Genomic DNA, 20,372 nt, shown 5'->3' on the forward strand with positions numbered 1-20,372 from the left:
CCACTTGGTTGTGGTTTACTTATTATTGTTTAATTACCATGTGAGCAGGGGCCACTTGGTTGTAGATTGGTTGTTCTTGTTTTTGAGTACCATGTGTGCAGGAGCAACTTGGTTGTAGATTAGTTATTATTGTTTCAGTACCATTTGAGCAGGGGCCACTTGGTTATAGATTAATTATCACTATTGCTTATGAGTCCCATTCATTATTGTTTCAGTACCATGTGTGAAACCTTTCATATGGAAATGGCTTCTGCAAGCAGTTTCATTTTCATGCAAATGAGAGTCATTTTCATAAGAATAGTTTCGAAGACTCGCTTTGAAACAGAGGCACAAGGGAACTGAGAAAATTAATGGCCTTTTCTTTCTCTGTTGTTTGTTTTACAATAACTACAGCTGTACACCATATTTACAATGTGCAGTTCCAGACAATATCCATACTCCCTCCACAGAAGGGATTGGAATTTCCTGGGGGGTGGTGGGTTCTGTAAGGCCAAAAAATTTAAAGAAATGTATGAAGTGTAGTTGGAATTTCCAGAAGGGTGGGGGGTCTTAGAAAAATTCCCTTTCGTGTGGGAGGTATGGATATTTTCTGGAATTACACAATACTCACAACTTGACAAAAACTTCATTAGTTTAACAATATCAGCAACTTTACCATAACTGCATTACTTTTATAATACCCACAGCTTTACCTTAATTACATTACTATAATTGCAATACTCAGCAACTTCACGTGGGTACAAAGTACAACACTTCTAATACAACTGAATTATATTAACTACTTACCAGGGCTCAAAATTAGTGCTCCCAAACTTGCAAAATGTAAGTGATTTTGATAAACTGCGAGTGAGAAAAAATAATATCCAATAGCAAACGTTTGCAAGTTAGAATCATCCATGTTTCCCAAACATTTGGAAAAAATTTCCTAATGGTCTCCTCGGGTGTCAAGAAAACTCAGACCCCAAAAACTCAGACCTCAGACGCCGAAAACTCAGACCACGGAAACTCAGACCCCTTGACTTTTAAAAAAACATTATTTGCATTTTGCGCCTGTGCCTTCTCTTTCTTCGGCAAAAAATTCACCAGCAAATGTCATCAAAGTGTTGGCTGCTATTTTAAACCTTGTTACTTTTTCACTGTTTGATCAATGCAACAGCGATAAACTGGAGAAGATAAATATATCGCTTCTTTCTGGCGGTTGACTATGAACATTACTTGACCATAGAACATTAGGTGATAAGAAATGAGACAAGTTTACAATGTAAATCGTTTTCAAAATTATGTAAATCTTTTTTAAAACATAGGCACGCAAGGCGTGCAAGAGTTATTTTTTTGTGAACTGAAAGGTTTCAGAGATAGCAGAATTCTGAATCGATGACATGTAAAATGTTTTACGAAACAAACTACAGTAACCTGACACGTCTCCAAATTACTATAGATATCATCTTATTTTCTAACAGGCAATTTGATTCGTTCTTTGTTACAACCAACACTGTGATTGGTGTGACATGCGCACATGCATAACTCCCCATCACTTACCGATCTCATAGCCCTTTCACCCCCAAGAGGAATTTTTGCTCAAAAATACTCAAGCCGTTAAGAGAACTTTTCGCATTTTATACGAGTCGTAAGTTTACCCTTTTTACAAAACAACACTACTTCACCGAAAATAGAAAGAAAGAGAAAAAAAAACTTTCTGATACATTGAAAGTCTGATTTTGCACTTTAACTTGACGCCACGCAGTTTTCAAAAAATATCGAACTGAAATGAATGTCATCAAATAAAGCTATAAACTGCTACTGCACAGACGTAAAAACAGTTTAGAAATGAAAGCTTCTTTCTTGTTTAATATCCTGGAAACAAAAGCCGACAATTTGTAAGCTCCCATTGAATTTATTCCCATAGCAAAAATAGAAGTGTCAAGTTACCATTTATAACTAAAAATAGCAAACATCTCGTGCGAACGATTTTCTCCGACACGAAAAACAAAAGTGTCAAGTTACCATTTGTAACTAAAAATAGCAAGCATCTCATGGGAACAGGTGCTGACGATTGGTTAGCTCTAATTGAATTTAACAAAAGTGTCAAATTACTGTTTGTAACTAAAAAATAAAAATATCTGTCTATATTTGCATGCAACAAGAACAAAACAATCATTACCTGTACCTATTGTAAACGTTCGAACTCTTTCGAATCAAAATAGTCTTGTCTCCCCTAAAACATTTCCTAAGAACTAGAAGCAACGATGCGTGACGTCTAATTGAATTTACTCCTTGTGAAAAACAAAAATATCAAGTTACCTTTGAAACTAAAAATAACATCTCGTTCATTTGCATACAACTAGCTCACGCACTGTTTCAAACCTCAAGGCTCATCTCGTCCATAACTAAAATCCTCAACCTAACCCACCGAATTTGCTGAAGTAAACCCAATATATGAATACTTCCTCCTCTTTTATAGAAGAATAAATATGGCCGTTCTGAACTGTATCGGGATCAAATCTTCTCATATACCATTTACCTTTAAAACAAGAAATTTGATTGGCTGTTTATAGTAGACCCGATCTGATTGGTGTGACATACATACATCACTCACTCACTCACTCACTCACTCACTCACTCACTGATCCATTGACCCGTCCACAACATACTTGACGCGCCGACTAAGAGGTATTTTTTTTGCAAAAAAATAACTCAAAAAAAATCAAGGGGTCTGAGTTTTCGAGGTCAGAGTTTCCGGGGTCTGAGTTTTTGTGACACCCGGTCTCCCCAGTTTGCCAGGGTTGTCGCTAAGAGCCGGCTGCCGGCGAAATTCTCCTGCTGAGAAGGAGGTGATACCCGGCTAGATTTTGTCGGGTAGGTCACTCGGTCTCAACAAGAAGAAATTATATACAATGTTTCTCAACATCATGTGTAATATGCTGGCGTGCGACAATATTTTCCGAAAACTTTCCGAACGAATGGCGAAAATTATCTCAAAGTGTGCTTATTATTTAATTATATATGTTGCATGTTCTCCACAAAATGCCATACACCGCCATACGATAGGAGGAGGAAGGCTTACCGTTTGTCCCAGATGATAAAGCGTTCATGTCAACATACTGCTTTCTTCCTGTGGCCGGTCAAATCGCCGTCGTCCAAAGATGTTCATAGCCGCACTCGTTACCGAAACTTAAACCTCCATCCAACTACAACTCTGTTTCCAAAAGTCTCTAGCGGCCCCATAGTAGCTCATAGTCCGTTATTTGAATTCAAAACACCGCATATTTCGAAATTTTCGTGGTCGTGGGTAAAACGAAAAATCAACAAAGTTTAACACTAACCAATTTGCAGCTCTGAATTTGCAGTAAGCTTATTTCATGATCGCGGTCTCACGCATGTAAAGGATCTTTACGCACGAATCGTTCATGTTATCGTCACTTCTAGGACTTCGACGCCCATTTCTCTGCAGCCGAGTATTCTGTAGCATATTTCCTTTCCATTTCTGGCTTCACAAAGGTACGTTCCGATCAGCTTTGGAAACAAAAACCCATCACACTTCTCAGGGACAGGACGCCATTTTGAATCTGTCCATGTATAGTTGGACATACTCTCGCCTTTGTACCTCCCCCTACGTACACTGACACAATGGCATAAACAATAAGGCAAACTTATCGGAGAGGGGGAGGTACGGGGAAAACGTGTTTAATCCAGGTTTAATGCATAAATTAATTGTCTAACAAGTGAGTGAGTGAGTGAAGGAGTGAGTGATTTTTAATTGAATTTCGCCCCCAAACCCTAAACCCCATAACATGACTTACGTCATACCATGAGGTAAAAATGATACAATAGCTTAATCTCTCTGCAAAAATAAGCTGATTTGTAATGGTAATAGGACTATAGGACTGAGTGGAGTACAATTGAAATTATGAGCCCGATTACCCCTGAATTGTATGACACGAAATCCTATTATTAATCGTATCGACTAGGGTATCTAAAAAATAGTAATGCTGCGATAAAATGCTTCTCGAGCCCAAGATGAGTTAAGACGATTGTGCCTCAGAAAACCAAGTGTAGTGTGCAGCCAGCATTTAAATTGATATTTTAGTGCTATTTATAGACTTCAAACTGCCGTTCATTCAACTTAAGGTCAAGGTGAAATTTTTAGCAAATCCACACAGATTTGTGGTTCAAGAGATCCAATTGCCTAACAAAACAATCGCTGAAAAACACCTTACACTATTTGCAGATAACTCAGAACTTGTCTTCTTTGGTGTTGGTCTTGGTTTCTCTTCCTCACAGGAAATCAGAACTAGTAGAATAAAATAAAATAAAGTTTCTAAAAATAGATTACATCACCAGAGACCCCCACATGACTCAGACAAGAATTAAAGTCCGATAGAAGGTTTTGTATGAGCGCGTTGACTTCTCGATCAGAAAATCAAGCAAAAAAGGAAAGATTGGTGGTCGAGGTTTTTGGATAACTTAAATAATGTTAAAAAGCGAACACTGCTGCTATGGGTAATGTAAAATAGATTCCGAGATGTCCAGAAAAGAGGATAAATGTCACAAATTGAACGAGGGTCTTACAAAGCCGCAGTGACAGGCAGACGAGATCCCAGAACCTGCAGGAATCGGAAGTCGAGAAGTTTTAGCGCGGCGGTTGCGAATAGCCGATCAACGTGAAAATACTTCACAGTGAAACGTAATACGAAGAAACTTATCTGTTGTTTCTCCTGGTCTTGAAGACAAGACTTATCTGTTGACTTATTGCCAGAAATTCCCAAACTCAACCACCCAAGCCGTCCGCTTAAACGAATACGACAGAACCGGAGGACATGTACATAATTATTATCTCTGAGACAATTCCAAATTCAGAGCAGAATTTGGTGTACTGTGTGGCAATTTGGAAGGCCATGATTTTAATAGAGCCATTTATCCAACCACATAAACAAATCTGTGACCGTGAGCAGACATCATAGCTATGTTTGACACGATACGTGTACTAAATAGCGCGGGCTAAAACTGTTTTTTTATTTGCGAAGATGGAGCGGGCCAGTTTCATCACGGCAATGCAACGAATCCGATCGGATCTACGGTTATTTCTGTATCACATATTTCTCTAGCTGGCTTGCCGACTTTCTTGTGGGTGATACACCTGAATGTCGGACAAAATAGTAATATTTTTCTCTGCCATGAAGGTAAGGAGTGTGTTCGTAAACAGCCTTCATACATGAGAAGCCCATCATATTTTGCCGCCCTCCTTCAAGCTCCGTATTTTTATTATTCCACGGTACATGTCGTGGGTTTTCTCCAACATTTTGAGCTAGGCCATCGAATTGTGAAATTAATCGCAGAGTATCGCGCTGAAGAGTTCACGAGCGCTGTTGTTCCATACGTCGCTCTCAAAGAAGTAGCCCATGGAATGATTTGTTTGTCTGAGTCACACCAGGGGGTAAATTTTCGTGACGTCATCTGTGCGCGTCGCTATTTTTGAATCACTCGAGTGACCTCAACACTCCCCAATAGACCCACTGCTCACATCCAAACCACATTCCTTTCCCAATATATGATTTAGCCTGAAAGAAAGCTCCTGTAATTATCTTCTTTGGCGTGTATCCCCTGTCGTGACATACACCGCGGAACGGGTAACAGACCGCTAGAATTACTACATCAACCTCACTTCCACAAAACATTTCTAATAATAAATAATAATAAAAGAGAAGCGGCCTCAATAAATAAAGCAGGCGGGGATGAGAAACACTTAGTTTTACTTGGCCTTAGGGACAAAAATATTGGCATCACACCTGGTAAATCTTGCTGATAGTCTGGGATAACAACCATATCTAACTCGCCATGATAACCATGTGAATAACCTGCACATAAGAGCAAAATTCTGTCAACATTTAAAATTTGGAATATCTGAAATGGAAAAATAATGAAAACAGTACCATTCAGTTCTTTTGTTTGCAACCCTAAGACCCCTAACAGTAGTCTTGTAACACCCAATCTCATTCCCTTTTGCTCAGCTACATTTTAAGTTAAGAGCAGTTCCCTGAGAAAGTCAAGCAAAGTTGGAAATGAACATTGTTAATGCCCCCTTTATTTTCTGTGTGGACGGTAGGCTGTCTGTATGGATAAACATAAAAAAGCCATATTACTAATTAGGGCAGCTGACGTATCATTGCCATGGTAACTGCCGATGATCATGACACCTTTGAGCCAGAATTTTACCATCAAATAGTTAACATTTATTTTTTTCTCAATGTGTGAGTGGGCGGAATTCTGCGAATCCTCCAATCTGCGGTTTTGAAACATCCTTTAGTAATAAGAGGCGCATAGGTCTCCTCTCTGGTGGAATTTCATTAGCACTGACTCGCATCTTTGCAAGAGGTAGACACACTTACACACATGCGCTCATGGCTTCCGTGATTAATAGCAGTTACCATGGCAACAGCAACTCAGCTGGCCCTAAATATGGTTGTTTTCGTTCATCCTCCTGGGCAACATATCATTCCACACAAAAAATGAATAAGGAGTTTCAAGATTTCCATTCCCAAATTTGCTTGACTTTGTCAGAGAACTGCTCTTGTATGTGCCCAACTTTCCCGACATATGTGCAGTGTATTCATACTTAACGAGTTACGAAGTGAATCTGCCATACTGTAAATGCATGTGCAGTTGATACGATTCCAGACTTGGCACTGACCAAAAGGCATGTGGGTTCTGGCAATGGGATAATGAAACACCTCAATTTATTAACTTGATAGAAGCACAATTTTCTTACCTATCACAAGTCCCTTCTTTCCAAATTCATTTGGTACTTTTAATCTCTTCTCCTTCCTACCAGCACCAGTACTCTTTTGGTCTATTCAGCAGGTGCCAGATGAGAGAGGTATGAAAACTTTCAATGCAATGAGGCAATTGAAATCTTCTTCTCTCTGGCATTTTTTCAGATGATCTAGTGTCTCAGGAACATGACTGAAAAAATCCTTCAATCGCTTGCATGCTTGTAGAGCATTTGGGGAAGTAGCCCTGATTGTAGTTCAGTTTTAAAAAAGTCCTTCATCCACACACCTCTCTACAAGGAAAAAATCATTAAAAATTTACATGTATGGAACTAATATTGGAAAACTGTGCAGATTTGAAAACAGCAAAGCAATGATGAAACTGTGAAGGTTCCTCCGTATTGATCTTGCTCTATGTTCCATGTATGGCATCAATGAACAATTATTTTAATTTTAAGAGGGCCCTTTATCAGTACTGCCTGAAAATTCCTGTTTAACCCATTAACCCCCGAAGAGTGACAAGCTTCTATTTTCCCATACTTCTGTGCTACGTCATGAATGATATTGCCAAAAGGTCTGGATAGTAGCAAACATGTTGCGAGTTTTAGATATAACACAATGCTTTTTAAAAACATATTTCGACTGAATCTTCTGTCATCTTCAGTTAAATTACAAAGTACAGAGGCGAAAAATGCTAATTAACTATAATATCCGTACTTAATTAAACACAAAGGTAATTGTGGTAAGAAAAATTGCTTCGTGTAACATGGCCTTAAAATGTTGGACGCGCGTCGGAAAAAAATAGTCGTGACTATTTCGTAAGGCAACGGGCCGCGGGCAAGGAAATTTAATGGGTTAAAAGCACGAATGATGTTGTTGTTAAAGGGGCATTGTCACGCTATTTGGCAACTTTATAAAAAGCTAGAAGGTGCCTTTGCATCAATTGAATTCCAAACCTAATAATCTAGTTTTGTTATTGAAGACTATATGAAAGTACTGAAACTGTTTCAAGTCGCCTGTCGCTACGGATGGCATGGATGGAAATGGATTGAAACTTGAAAAAATTGGCCAATCTTTTCGAGTTTTGATGCTACATGTCCCAAAAATCCTCAAGAAATTTATTATAGTTAGCCCTCTCTGATAAAATTCATTTGATATCTTCGTCGTTGCTTTACAAAAGCATTTTGTTCAGTTACGATTAAAGCCTCAAAGTAATGATTTTAGCACAGAATTGACCTAAAACAGCAAAATCCTCGTGACACGGCTCCTTTAATGAAGTGAAAGTTCGTCGAAACGCTAAATTATATGAAGGAAGGAGCCATCTTCAATTACACACGATTGACCAATTATACGTGTAAAATTCTGCAACACTGTATTTTGCTGCAAGACAAGGTTGGTCACAAACGCGGTAATACGCAGTGTTGTCCGTATTACCGGACCTTAATGCGTTGGACGCGCGTTGGAAAAAATTGTCGTGACTATTTCGCAAGCCAACTCGAACGGGCCGCGGCCAAGGAAATTTAATGGGTTGAAAGCACGAATGATGTTGTTGTTAATGAACAAAACTTACAAGTCATTCATGTTTTTTCCCTTTTCCTTAATTTCTCAAATTGCGTTGCACGATGTTGCGATGGAAACAATGTAACTTATCTTTATCAACTTACCAAACCAACATTTGTATCTCTACAATATTTCATCTTAAATGTTGCATCGGGAAAACTACAGTTAGCGACGGGAAAACTTTTCTCTTCCAACCGCACAACGTGTAAACGAGGACCGACCAGGGATATGAAATTCTTCAACACCGCACTTAGTTGTTCCCACGATTGGTCTGCAGCCATTATATTTCTTGGTGGTCAGGGGCTTGTTTCTCGAAGCTCCCGGTAATTACCGGGCCCGTTAAGCTATTTTGTTTTCCATTCCAGACGGGAGTTTCAAAAGTTTTGAAAATTATACAGTAAAGTTATCAGCTAAAGAAACAAAATAGACTTCATTAGAGGTCAGAACACACCCTACTTTTCTTGAGACTTTGATCTAAAAATACGATTTCAGGCCCGTCAAATTACCGGTACTTTCGAGAAACGGGGCCCAGGTCCGACGAAGTGGACGAAAGGACACAATCGATCGACGTAAAATTGATATATCGGCGGAGTCTTGAAAGAGATGATCACTTTGGATTATTGCTGCCGCAGCGAGTGAGCCTGAAGCGAACGAGCGAGGCAGCTCTCTAATCAGCAGAAGATTACATTATAGGGGCTTGCAATCACTTTTTTCTTACTAAACGCAAGGGATTGTGGTTATGCGCGAAAAAGAAGATTTACATGAGGCGCCAAAGCGGACAAAAATGCCGTTTAGCAATTTTTCTTTCCAATTACACTGAACATGTTCTAAACTCAATATTTTTTTCCTGACTTTACATGTTAGATGCCAAATAAGTAAAAAAATTCGTGCTATTTTTCGTATTTATTTTCTAAACTCTACAGTTGCCTTCCAATTGCAAAAAAAAGCGTTACGAGTACAAAAAGAAATTGTCGAAATGTGTTTTAGACGTTCTAATGTTCTTATTACATTCTATTTCAAAAAAAAGTATTCTAATAATTATTTTTTCATGCTAAGTTGAAAAAAAACTCTGCTCATAAGAACAAAAAAATATCCTATTCTTAGTCAAAGAATACATGGTAATTGCAAAAATACGTTCTACTTAGTATGCAATTTTTCTCTGTTGAGTTTTTCATGCTGACCGTAAAAATTCATGCCAATTGAGAAAAATATATTCTAATTAACACGCAAATTTATGCTCCAAACAGCTGTGCTGGCCAAAAGCATCGTGGGCGTTGGAGGTTAATTTCACGCCAAATGTTCGCCTCTACACATCTATGTTCGCCATTTTATGTCGATTAATCAATGTCGAAAAACGGGAACTCAACGTCCGATCTGCGGGAAGCTTTTAGCAAAATCAGTGAAGTTGGCCGATTGCTGGCTCCGCTGACTTCAAGGACGAGCCATGAATCTCCACAGTTAAGCAGACCGACCGTAAACAGTGAGGTGAGCTACAGGCAGCCCAAGCTCTCATTATGAACCACACAAGGAACACAATACGGCATCCGAATTATAAGGGTTTGTAAGGGATTTTCTACCAGATATCCATGGAGGTAGTTAAAAGTGGAAATATTCAATAAAAATGGCTTACCTTATTCCATACGTGTGCTGTTTGCTCCTGGTGCTGTTATTTTACCGATTTAACTTGATTTAAGCGACTTTTTGGAATCCTTGTTTTCTCCTCTTTATGAAGAGTGTGGTTCATAATGAGAGCTTGGGCTGCCTGTGGGTGAGCGACCCTCAATCGATCGCTCCATCGAGGAACGTAAACCATGAGATTCGAAGACTTTTTGCAACGCCCAGGCGCTCAAGGTTTAAAATAGCAATCGATATTTTGATGGCATTTGCTGGCGAATTTTTTACCGAAGAAGTCGCTATAATGTTGTCATGAAATTGAAGGGATAAATCTGGATAAACCGGAGAAGTTGGCAGATTGCTGGCTCCGCTGACCTCAAGTGCTTTTGAATTATCAACATCGACCGTATAAACAGTGGGGTGAGCGACCCTCAATCGATCGGTCCATCGAGGAAAGTAAACCATGAGCTTAAAGACTTTTTCCAATGCTCAGGCGCTCAAATGAACAGGCTAGCCCATCGGGTGTCACGAAAACTCAGTCTCCTATAAGTAACCTGAATAAAGAAAGAAAAAAAAAATTCAATTCATCTCAATCTTATTACCTAAAATGTTTTATTAATAATCGTCAACAGCCGGAAAGAATCGAGATATTTAATTATCTTCTCCGGTTTATTCAGGTTTATCGCTTCAATTCGAAAAACATTATAGCGACTCTGTGTCTTCTAAATCTTCGGTAAAAAAAATCCGCCAGCAAATGCCATCAAGATATCGGTTGCTATCTTAAACCTTTTTAGTTTTTCACTGTTTGATCGACCTCGCGACAGCGATAAACCGAAGAAGAAGATAAATATCTCGCTTATTTCTGGCTGTTGCCTGTGAACACTGCGTGACCTTAAAACATTACGTGATAAGAATTGAGACGAGTTTAAATCTATATCTTAAAAAAAAACACTCGAGGGGTCTGAGGTCTGAGTTCTGAGTTTTCGTGACACCCGATGGGCTAGCCTGCTTATTTAAGCGCCAGGGCGTTGCAAAAAGTCTTCGAAGCTCATGGTTTACGTTCATACATACATACATACATACATACATACATTTTATTTTGCTTTCAAATTTAAAAATTAAACATGCCCGCGGATAGCATAAGCTAGTCTAGGCGGGTCATGTTAACAAAAATAATTAATAAACTACTAGGTATAGCTAAATACAACTAAAAGCAACAAGAGGACTAAGGAGACAAAAATTGACAACAGTAACTAAGGACCACTAATAAACTAACGGATTTACAAATAAAACACGTTCCTCGATGGAGCGATCGATTGAGGGTCGCTCACCTCATTGTTTACGGTCGGTCTGCTTAACTGTGGAGATTCATGGCTCGTCCTTGAAGTCAGCGGAGCCAGCAATCGGCCAACTTCACTGATTTTGCTAAAAGCTTCCCGCAGATCGGACGTTAAGTTCCAGTTTTTCGCCATTAATTAATCGACATAAAATAGCGAACATAGATGTGTAGAGGCGAACATTTGGCGCGAAATTAACCTCCAACGCCCACGATGCTTTTGGCCAGCACAGCTGTTTGGAGCATAAATTTGCATGTTAATTAGAATATATTTTTCTCAATTAGCATGAATTTTTACGGTCACCATGAAAAACTCAACAGAGGAAAGTTGTATACTAATTAGAACGTATTTTTGCAATTACCATGTATTTTTTGACTAAGAATAGGATAATTTTTAACGTAAGTAGTGTCAAGTAGTAAGTAAATTGTAAGTGTCAATGTAAGTACAAAAGTAGTACTGTAAGCTATGTAAGCGTAAGTCTGGTAAATAAAATTGTTAAAAAAAATAATGTTAAAAAATAATCAGAAACAACAACAATGACCAAAAAAAATTAAAACACAGAAAAAAATCATACATAAATAAAACGCAATAAATTTGAAAAAAAACCCTACAATTTGGAAAAAAAAACAAAAACAAAGACGCTGGCAAAAAATATAAGCAAAGTAATAAATAAATAAATAAATAAATAAATAAATAAAAGAAATTAATAGATCATTTAATTAATTAACGAGTTAGTTAGTCAATTAATTAAAGCAGAAATTTTGAAAAAAATCTCCTTGGTCCGAGTTCCAATCTTGATCGGGGGAGAGGTTATTGTTGGAGAATAACCCCTTTAATAACATATCGAGACTCGAACTTGCGGCCGCCAGATGACACGGGTGGATTTGCCGCGCGCCTGCTCATCCGCCTGAGCCATCTGACTTTCCCTGGAGTTGATAGGGAAAAAAGAAAAGGTGTTTAGTTTTTAAAAACGGAATTGTAGTCACTTTGATTCTTTTTATGACTTTTTAAGCCTGACTTTGTTAACAAGAAATGAGAATTTCACGTACCAGTTTTCCTTAACGGGCAGGTAAATTATCTACAGAAAGACAAGCCCCGATAAATATTAATAAGACTGTCGGCAAAGCGTTCGGCTTTCCTTTGTTTTGAAAGTTATGTTTCCCGAGAGGTTCAGCTAGACAACTTAAGGCGCCAGCGAATTCACCAGGGTTTGTTCACTCGCAGTTTCGCTGCTGGATTATCAAAACCAAATCATGTCTGGACGTGGTAAAGGAGGCAAAGGTCTAGGAAAGGGCGGCGCTAAGCGTCATCGCAACATTTTAAGAGACAACATCCAGGGCATAACCAAGCCAGCTATCCGTCGTCTAGCTCGCCGCGGTGCTGTGCTGTAAAGTGCTGGGTTTTAGGCCGAGTAAGAGCTCAAATATGATGTGTGTTTCTAGAGATAACTCTGTTGACAATTTTATGCTGCAATGGTCTTTCAGTAAAAGTGGGCAAATGAGATGGCAGACAAATATTCCTTGGGCTGAGAGTAGATTAAGAACCCTGATACATAGTAAACAAGTTTAATGCCGGCCAGACATTTCCATTGCCCTTTCGCTTTTCCATTATTCCTGGTCGAACCGACCACTGGGCCCCGTTTCTCGAAAGACCCGGTAACTTAACGGGCCCGAAATCATATTTCGAATTCAAAGTCTAGAGAAAAGTAAGGTGTGTTCTGACCTCTAATAAAGTTCATTTTGTTTATTTCGCTGAAAACTTCCCTGTACAAGTGTCAAAACTTTTGAAACTCCCATCTGGAATGGAAAACTAGACAACTTAACGGGCCCGGTAATTACTGGGAGCTTCGAGAAACGGGCCGTAGGAGCACTAGACAACTTCTGGAACACTCGAACGGTACTTGTTAGATCTTGTTAGATCTTGTAAGACACGCCCATGTAAAGGTGTCATAAGATCAACAGTTCCACCATTAATATGAGCCCCTAAAGAAACCAGCAATTTTATAAGTTCAACGCCACCACGTCTTGCTGCAATATGGAGAGCTGTTTGCTGATTAATTGGATTAGCAAAGTACACAGAGACTTCTTTACATGTCAGCAAACTCTTTATGTATTCCAGTGGATGCTGGTTATCCCTGATTGCTTGCAAAAGAAACTCATTTGAGTCCATCATTTAATTCAGCTGCAGACAAACAAAACATACCTATCAAATTTTATAAAGTAACTGAGATACTATGTTCGCTCTGATTGGTTGGTAAGTGTGTTAAGGTGAGAGTACGTAAACACTACTGTTGTGACGTTTTAGGTTATGCATTTTTGGAGAAATATTTTTTAAAAGCAACAGAGCACTTTTTCTGTGCTTACATAGCCTCATCGAAACACTCAGGGTGTTGGGACAATTCTCGAAAATTATTCAAACCCGAGATGGAGTTGAAGGTTTGCATAACTGTCTTGAATTCTCCTGACCCCCTTCGTGTTTAGATGAGGCTATGTTAACACGGAAAAAGTACTCTATTGCTTAAATACACGACAGAACAACCGAAAATTATATCTGTATAATTTTAAATGCAAATTAAGCATTTAAAAAAAAAAAAAACAGATACAATTTTATGTCTTGCTGTAGTCAGTTATGGAAAATATTGTGTTCCAATGTGATAGTACTGGTCTGGTTGCACGTACAGACCTGAAGTGTCGCTCAGCACTAGATTATCTAGAAGCGGCGAACGTTTCACAGAAAATTGTTATGTAAAGTTGCGGCTTGCAGCATCTTGTCGCTGGAAACTCTACAAAGTTCCTTTTTACATCATATGTCTTTTTCAGCGTTCGTGCAAAGCAGCAATTACCTCAAGACTTGACGCAGCCGAGAAATCATTTGGTTATTTCCTAAATCATTTCCGAGTGTGAAAGCTACAATAGGCCATTCCGGTGTGCTGATTGTCAACAACGCCTGGTCACAAAGTAAGATGACAATAAGCACCCTGTAGAGTGGGGAAAGTGTCTATAGTAATGCAGAACCAGCACAAACAACTAGGTTGCCTTATAACCTTTTTAAAGTCATTTTCTTACAAAAAAGATAATTAATTTAGATCTATTGTTTTACAGTTGCAGGATAGAAAGTTTTAGAGCACTTTTGGTGAATTTAGAAGCTTTTGCGTCATCTTAGCCGACCCTGTAGGGGGAGCAATTGTCATTCCCGCGCTTGTCCCGAAGAGCAGCACTTGATCAGTCTCACGCGGTCGTCTTGCAACGCCATAAGATGCGTAGAGGCAGAAGAACAGGAGGAATCTTGTGACTTGTAGCGAAAAGTCGTTTATCGTGACCCTATAAAAGTCATGAGGAGCATAGTTAGAGACAAGTCAACTGTTGTGCAATTATTTAAGGAAAATGTTTGCTCCAAAGACGCCCTTATATGTCAGATGACCCTATTTGTCAGATGCCCTCATTTTAAAGATGCCCCTATTTGTCAGACGCCTCTACTTGTCAGATTTCCCTATTTGTCAGATTCCCCTATTTCGCTCGTGGCGAAAGTTGTTCGCAACAATAGGAGACCCTTTTCCAAAATGGCGGCCGAAAATGCGAATACGCTAGAATAAGTTAAAATTAAAAACGAATACCAGCACTAGAAAGAGCACCTTAACTTTAGCAACCATGCCAAGTTTCAGCATTTCACGTGAAATATCAGCTGAGAAAATGTATGTTGAAAATTGAAAAATTTACAGACGTTTGTATGACTGGGGGTATGCATTAAACCCCCAGTCATAAAAACGTCTGTAAATTTTACAATTTTCAACATACATTTTGGAGAAGGGTCTATTCTGTGACAATTTCCGAGACAGAACGCCACTTTCAAATTAAAGTCTTCGGAACTTGAGCCGCAATAAACGAAGGAGACTTCAGGCATAAATCAATCTCCTAAGAACTGAGAAATCCAGGAAAACACTCCGAATTACTCATGTTGAAACTTTTAGAATTTCGCCAAAGAACGTCTTCATTGCAGTGGAATCTAGGTTTCTGGAAACCTCCAGTCATACAAATTCTATGACTTTTAAAAGGACTAAAAATATTGAGAGTGGTTTATATTTTTCGAGAAACACGATCGTATCTCTGTGTCACGCACCGCCATAAAAATGTGCTGTTGAATTCGATCCAATGGCTGATGAAGTAAATAACTTTGCTGGCTCTTTTCGTCCCACGATAATATTAAAGTCGTTAGAGAGTTTAAACATGACGTTTACGGCAGACGGCAAACGGCAAGGATTACCTCTGATTTTCTATTCTTTTCTTGTAATCCTTAAATAAATCATACAAAAATAGAAGTGTCTCTTACTATTCACTGCAAATACAAATATTTTGATTCTACTGTACAGAGAGCTGAAGACAGACGGGAAAAGTTTCATATTTGCCGTTTGACGTTTGCCGTTTGCCGTAAACGACATGCTTAACCTCTCTAATCATCCACTTTTACGGCAAACACCATATTTGAAAACGTTTCTGAATTTATCTTTAAAATTTCGATAATTTTAGGTAATAGACATGAATTTTAAGAGAAGCCGATTACATCAATATATAGGGGCATCTGACAAATAGGGGCATCTAACAAATACGGGCATCTGACAAATAGGGGAATCTGAGAAATAGAGACGTCTGACAAATAGGGGCATCTGAAAAATAGGGGTATCTGACATATAGGGGCGTCTTCGGAGCAAACATTTTCCTCAAATAATTGCACAACGGTTGACTTGTCTCTAACTATGCTCCTCATGACTTTTATAGGGTCCCGATAAACGACTTTTCGCTACAAGTCACAAGATTCCTCCTGTTCTTCTGCCTCTACGCATCTTATGGCGTTTGCAAGACGACCGCGTGAGACTGATCAAGTGCTGCTCTTCGGGACAAGCGCGGGAATGACAATTGTTCCCCCATACATGGTAGGCTGAGATGACGCAAAAGCTTCTAAATTCACCAAAAGTGCTCTAAAACTTTCTATCCTGCAACTGTAAAACAATAGATCTAAATTAATTATCTTTTTTTTGTAAGAAAATGACTTTAAAAAGGTTATAAGGCAACCTAGTTGTTTGTACTAGTTCTGCATTACTATAGATACTTTCCCCACTCTACAGGGTGCTTATTGTCATCTCACTTTGTGACCAGGCGTTATTGATATTCAGCACACCGGAATGGCCTATTGTAGCTTTCAGGACACACTCGTAAATGATTCAGGAAATAACCAAATGATTTCTCAGCTGGGTCAAGTCTTGAGGTAATTGCTGCTTTGCACGAACGCTGAAAAAAGACATATGATGTAAAAAGGAACTTTGTAGAGTTTCCAGCGACAAGGTGCTGCAAGCCGCAACTTTACATTACAATGATTCAAGTCTTGCCTGATCATAGACATAATAATCAAAGGCGGTATTTTTTTCTGTGAAACGTTCGCCGCTCCTAGATAATCTAGTGCTGAGCCACACTTCAGGTCTGTACGTGCAACCAGACCACTACTATCACATTGGAACACAATATTTTCCATAACTGACTACAGCAAGACATAAAATTGTATCTGTTTTTTTTTTTTTTAAATGCTTAATTTGCATTTAAAATTATACAGATATAATTTTCGGTTGTTCTGTCGTGTATTTAAGCAATAGAGTACTTTTTCCGTGTTAACATAGCCTCATCTAAACACGAAGGGGGTCAGGAGAATTCAAGACAGTTATGCAAACCTTCAACTCCATCTCGGGTTTGAATAATTTTCGAGAATTGTCCCAACACCCTGAGTGTTTCGATGAGGCTATGTAAGCACAGAAAAAGTGCTCTGTTGCTTTTAAAAAATATTTCTCCAAAAATGCATAACCTAAAACGTCACAACAGTGTTTACGTACTCTCACCTAAACACACCTACCAACCAATCAGAGCGAATATAGCATCTCAGTTATTTATAAAATTTGATAGGTATGTTTTGTTTGTCTGCAGCTGAATTAAATGATGGACTCAAATGAGTTTCTTTTGCAAGCAATCAGGGATAACCAGCATCCACTGGAATACATAAAGAGTTTGCTGACATGTAAAGAAGTCTCTGTGTACTTTGCTAATCCAATTAATCAGCAAACAGCCCTCCATATTGCAGCAAGACGTGGTGACGTTGAACTTATAAAATTGCTGTTTTTTGGGGGGCTCATATTAATGGTGGAACTGTTGATCTTATGACACCTTTACATGGGCGTGTCTTGGTGGTCATCCTGACGTCGTAGATGTCCTGATTTCTGAAGGAGCTGATGTATGTACTACTGCTGTATTAGTTTATCCGCAGACCCTCCATTTTACCATGAGTTTGTTGAGATCGCAGTGAGTCAAAGTATTCACCTCATGCTCTGAAAAGTCTGAGTGCAAGGGAGTGGTCCTCACACTCAAGGAAAAAAACGCAACGCAAAAATAAACATCTGAGATCAGACTATTGCTGTATAGCCTGAAAATATGTCCAACTCACTCTGCATGCAGCCATCACAATTCAATACTTTAGTAGCAGGGTTGTGTGAGATGGCTGTATCAGGAGGTTAATTTGTGTAGTATTATAGTCTTTGTCAACGCACACAGCATAACTAGAGATGTAGGGGCTGTGTACCTTGCAAGACAGATATTCCCTTCTCTTTCTGCTACCCTCCTCCCCTCGTCTCTCACTGAGCAGAAAGAGAAGGGGATATCTGTCTCGCAGGGTGGGGGCAATATCCTATAAGTCATCATAAGGCTCAAACACCAGTGCTGAAATCTGAAATTGAAATCATTGAAATTTGGTTCCAGTTACTTGGAACAACTTAATTAATCCATGGTGGGCATGCTCCCTCCCTCCCCTCGCTCCCACCATTTTTCACAATAGTGTCCCAAGCAGTTTTATAAATTATAAAAACGGTTTAAGCCTGCATTGAAGCCCAGTGACCTATAAGCTTGTGCTTACTGGTATTTCTAAACAGTTTGTGTAATATGAAGTGACAAGGAATATTTCTACTTCCTTGGGATGGGATGCTAGTCCATTACCGGGTTACTCCCAGCATTGAAGTTATTCACCGAAACTCATAAATACACCCACAGGAAGAGAGGCGCTGTTTTAGTGTCTTGCTCAGCAACACAACACAATGAACCTGATCAGGGATCGAACCTGGCCTGCTCGATCTTGACTCCAGCACATTAGACCACCACGCCTCCCAATCACAAATGTCACTCATTTATATTTATGTAACGTGAGGGCAGGCTAATCGGTTAGGTGCAGGATGAGTAAGGCATCAGCCGAGTGAATTTTCCAAGTAGGGTACCTATTAGCAGGCTATGCTCCAGGAGAAGATTAAGAATGCAACGGTTAACTGAGTAACATGGCCCTGCCCACTACTCGACTGTTGCGGTACCGTTAATAAATGTTATACTTTACTTTGGTGGTTTTTCCTTAATTTTACCAGCAAATGCACGTAACATAGATGGAAGTACCCCACTGTGTTTTGCTTGTGCCAAAGGATCCCTTAAGTGTACCCGTCTTTTAATAGAAGCTGGGGCTGAAGTGAATCCTTCATTGACAGTTACCTTCCCACCCCTTCATGAGGCTGCATTAAATGGACACGTTCACTGCCTAGAAATACTAATGCAGATGGGTGCCGAATCTGGAGAAATCTGGGAATCAATTTGGAACTGCTTTGCATGTCGCTTGCCTTCGAGGTTATGTAGAATGTGTGTTACTTCATGCTGGGGCCAATCCTAATGCAATCAAAAGACACCAGGCACCTTTGCATACTGCAGCTCTAGGCGGATATGAAGATTGTACCTCACTGCTTATAGATTACGAAGCAAACGTTTACCAGAGAAACTTACAGAGTAAAAGGCCCGCAGACTTAGCTACTGATACAACATGCAGAAAGATACTTCAGGCTAAAGCTGGTGTGTAAATGAAACTAATAAAAAAAGCTTTCACTCTAGTAGCCCTAAATCTGTTTAGTATCTACAAAAAGAATTCCTGAAGGGGACCCTCTTAGCAGCACTCACTGAGTTATTATTTAATTATTTTGTTATATTTTTTATTATTTCAGTTTCTATGTCAAAATTCGTTTTCAAAGAAAATGGCAAATAAACAGGAACAACTTGTGAAGAACGTATTTTTGTCTTGCATGTGGCTCTGAGCAGGTTATTATTCACTGACCAGAAAAAAAGTTTCTTTAAATCTACCTCTTAGGGCTTAATTTAGACTTAAGCCAGATACCCAGAATATGGAGTCTGGTACCTTTAAGGGTTGTTGTCCATAGCCTTGACTACTTTTATATAGGACTCAGCCCCCCCCCCCCCTCCTGCAAGCCACATCCCACCCCTATCCCCCTAATATCAAGTAAAAGTCTCGTTTGACAATTCTAAATATATGATGAAATTCAATTTCCAGTAATTATTTCATAACCTCATTTTTTAGTAAAAGGACCCAAAGGAGTTGGCCAAAGGAATTTATTCTTTATTTGGATGAACGCATGACCGATTTTCATTGTAATGTTTCGTTTTGCACGTTGTTCTATTGTGATATTTACATACTTCTGATCAGTTTTACCAGAAACTCCGCCTAAACTGCTTCAAAGCTGCCGTCTCCTCATCCGACAACAACTGGCACGCCCTACAGTAGACAAGATTCCCTTCCTTCACCTCCCTAGGAGCCTCAAAGATTACCTCAACTACTACAAAAATACACGACGTTTCGACGTTCTCGGACGTCATTATCAAGTGAAAAGAAACAATATGGATACAAGAAAGAACAATAGTTCATTAAAAAGATGCCACAAGCTAAACAAAGAGTTTAGCACTGATGGAGTCACCCTGAGTGTTACGGCTAGGCCTCAGTTCCCTGATGAATAGCATTTCATAAACGAGGCAGTCAAATTTCCCTCGGCACTTCTTGAGAACAGAAAATTGGCCCTCATTAAGAAAATTTTTGTCACCGTGCGCTTCTAAAAGGTGTTTACCGATAATTGTCCTTCCAAACATCTCTGGCCAAAAAAAAAAAAATCATGGATTCACTAATCGGTCGCTCTTCGGCTGTTACAATACACGCAAGATTTCCGCCCAGACACCGTCCGGCCGAC

The 20,372-nt window shown here is 39.2% G+C and overlaps 2 pseudogenes; one reads left to right on the forward strand and one right to left on the reverse strand.

The window, feature by feature from the left end:
- Positions 1-13,450, reverse strand: part of LOC140923535 (uncharacterized) — a 45,776-nt pseudogene extending 32,326 nt beyond the window's left edge.
- Positions 13,451-17,253: 3,803 nt separating this feature from the next.
- Positions 17,254-20,145, forward strand: LOC140923536 (uncharacterized; annotated as a pseudogene).
- Positions 20,146-20,372: the final 227 nt, after the last annotated feature.

The sequence above is a fragment of the Porites lutea genome, chromosome 13, assembly GCF_958299795.1.
Source record: "Porites lutea chromosome 13, jaPorLute2.1, whole genome shotgun sequence".
Taxonomy (NCBI): Eukaryota; Metazoa; Cnidaria; class Anthozoa; order Scleractinia; family Poritidae; genus Porites; species Porites lutea.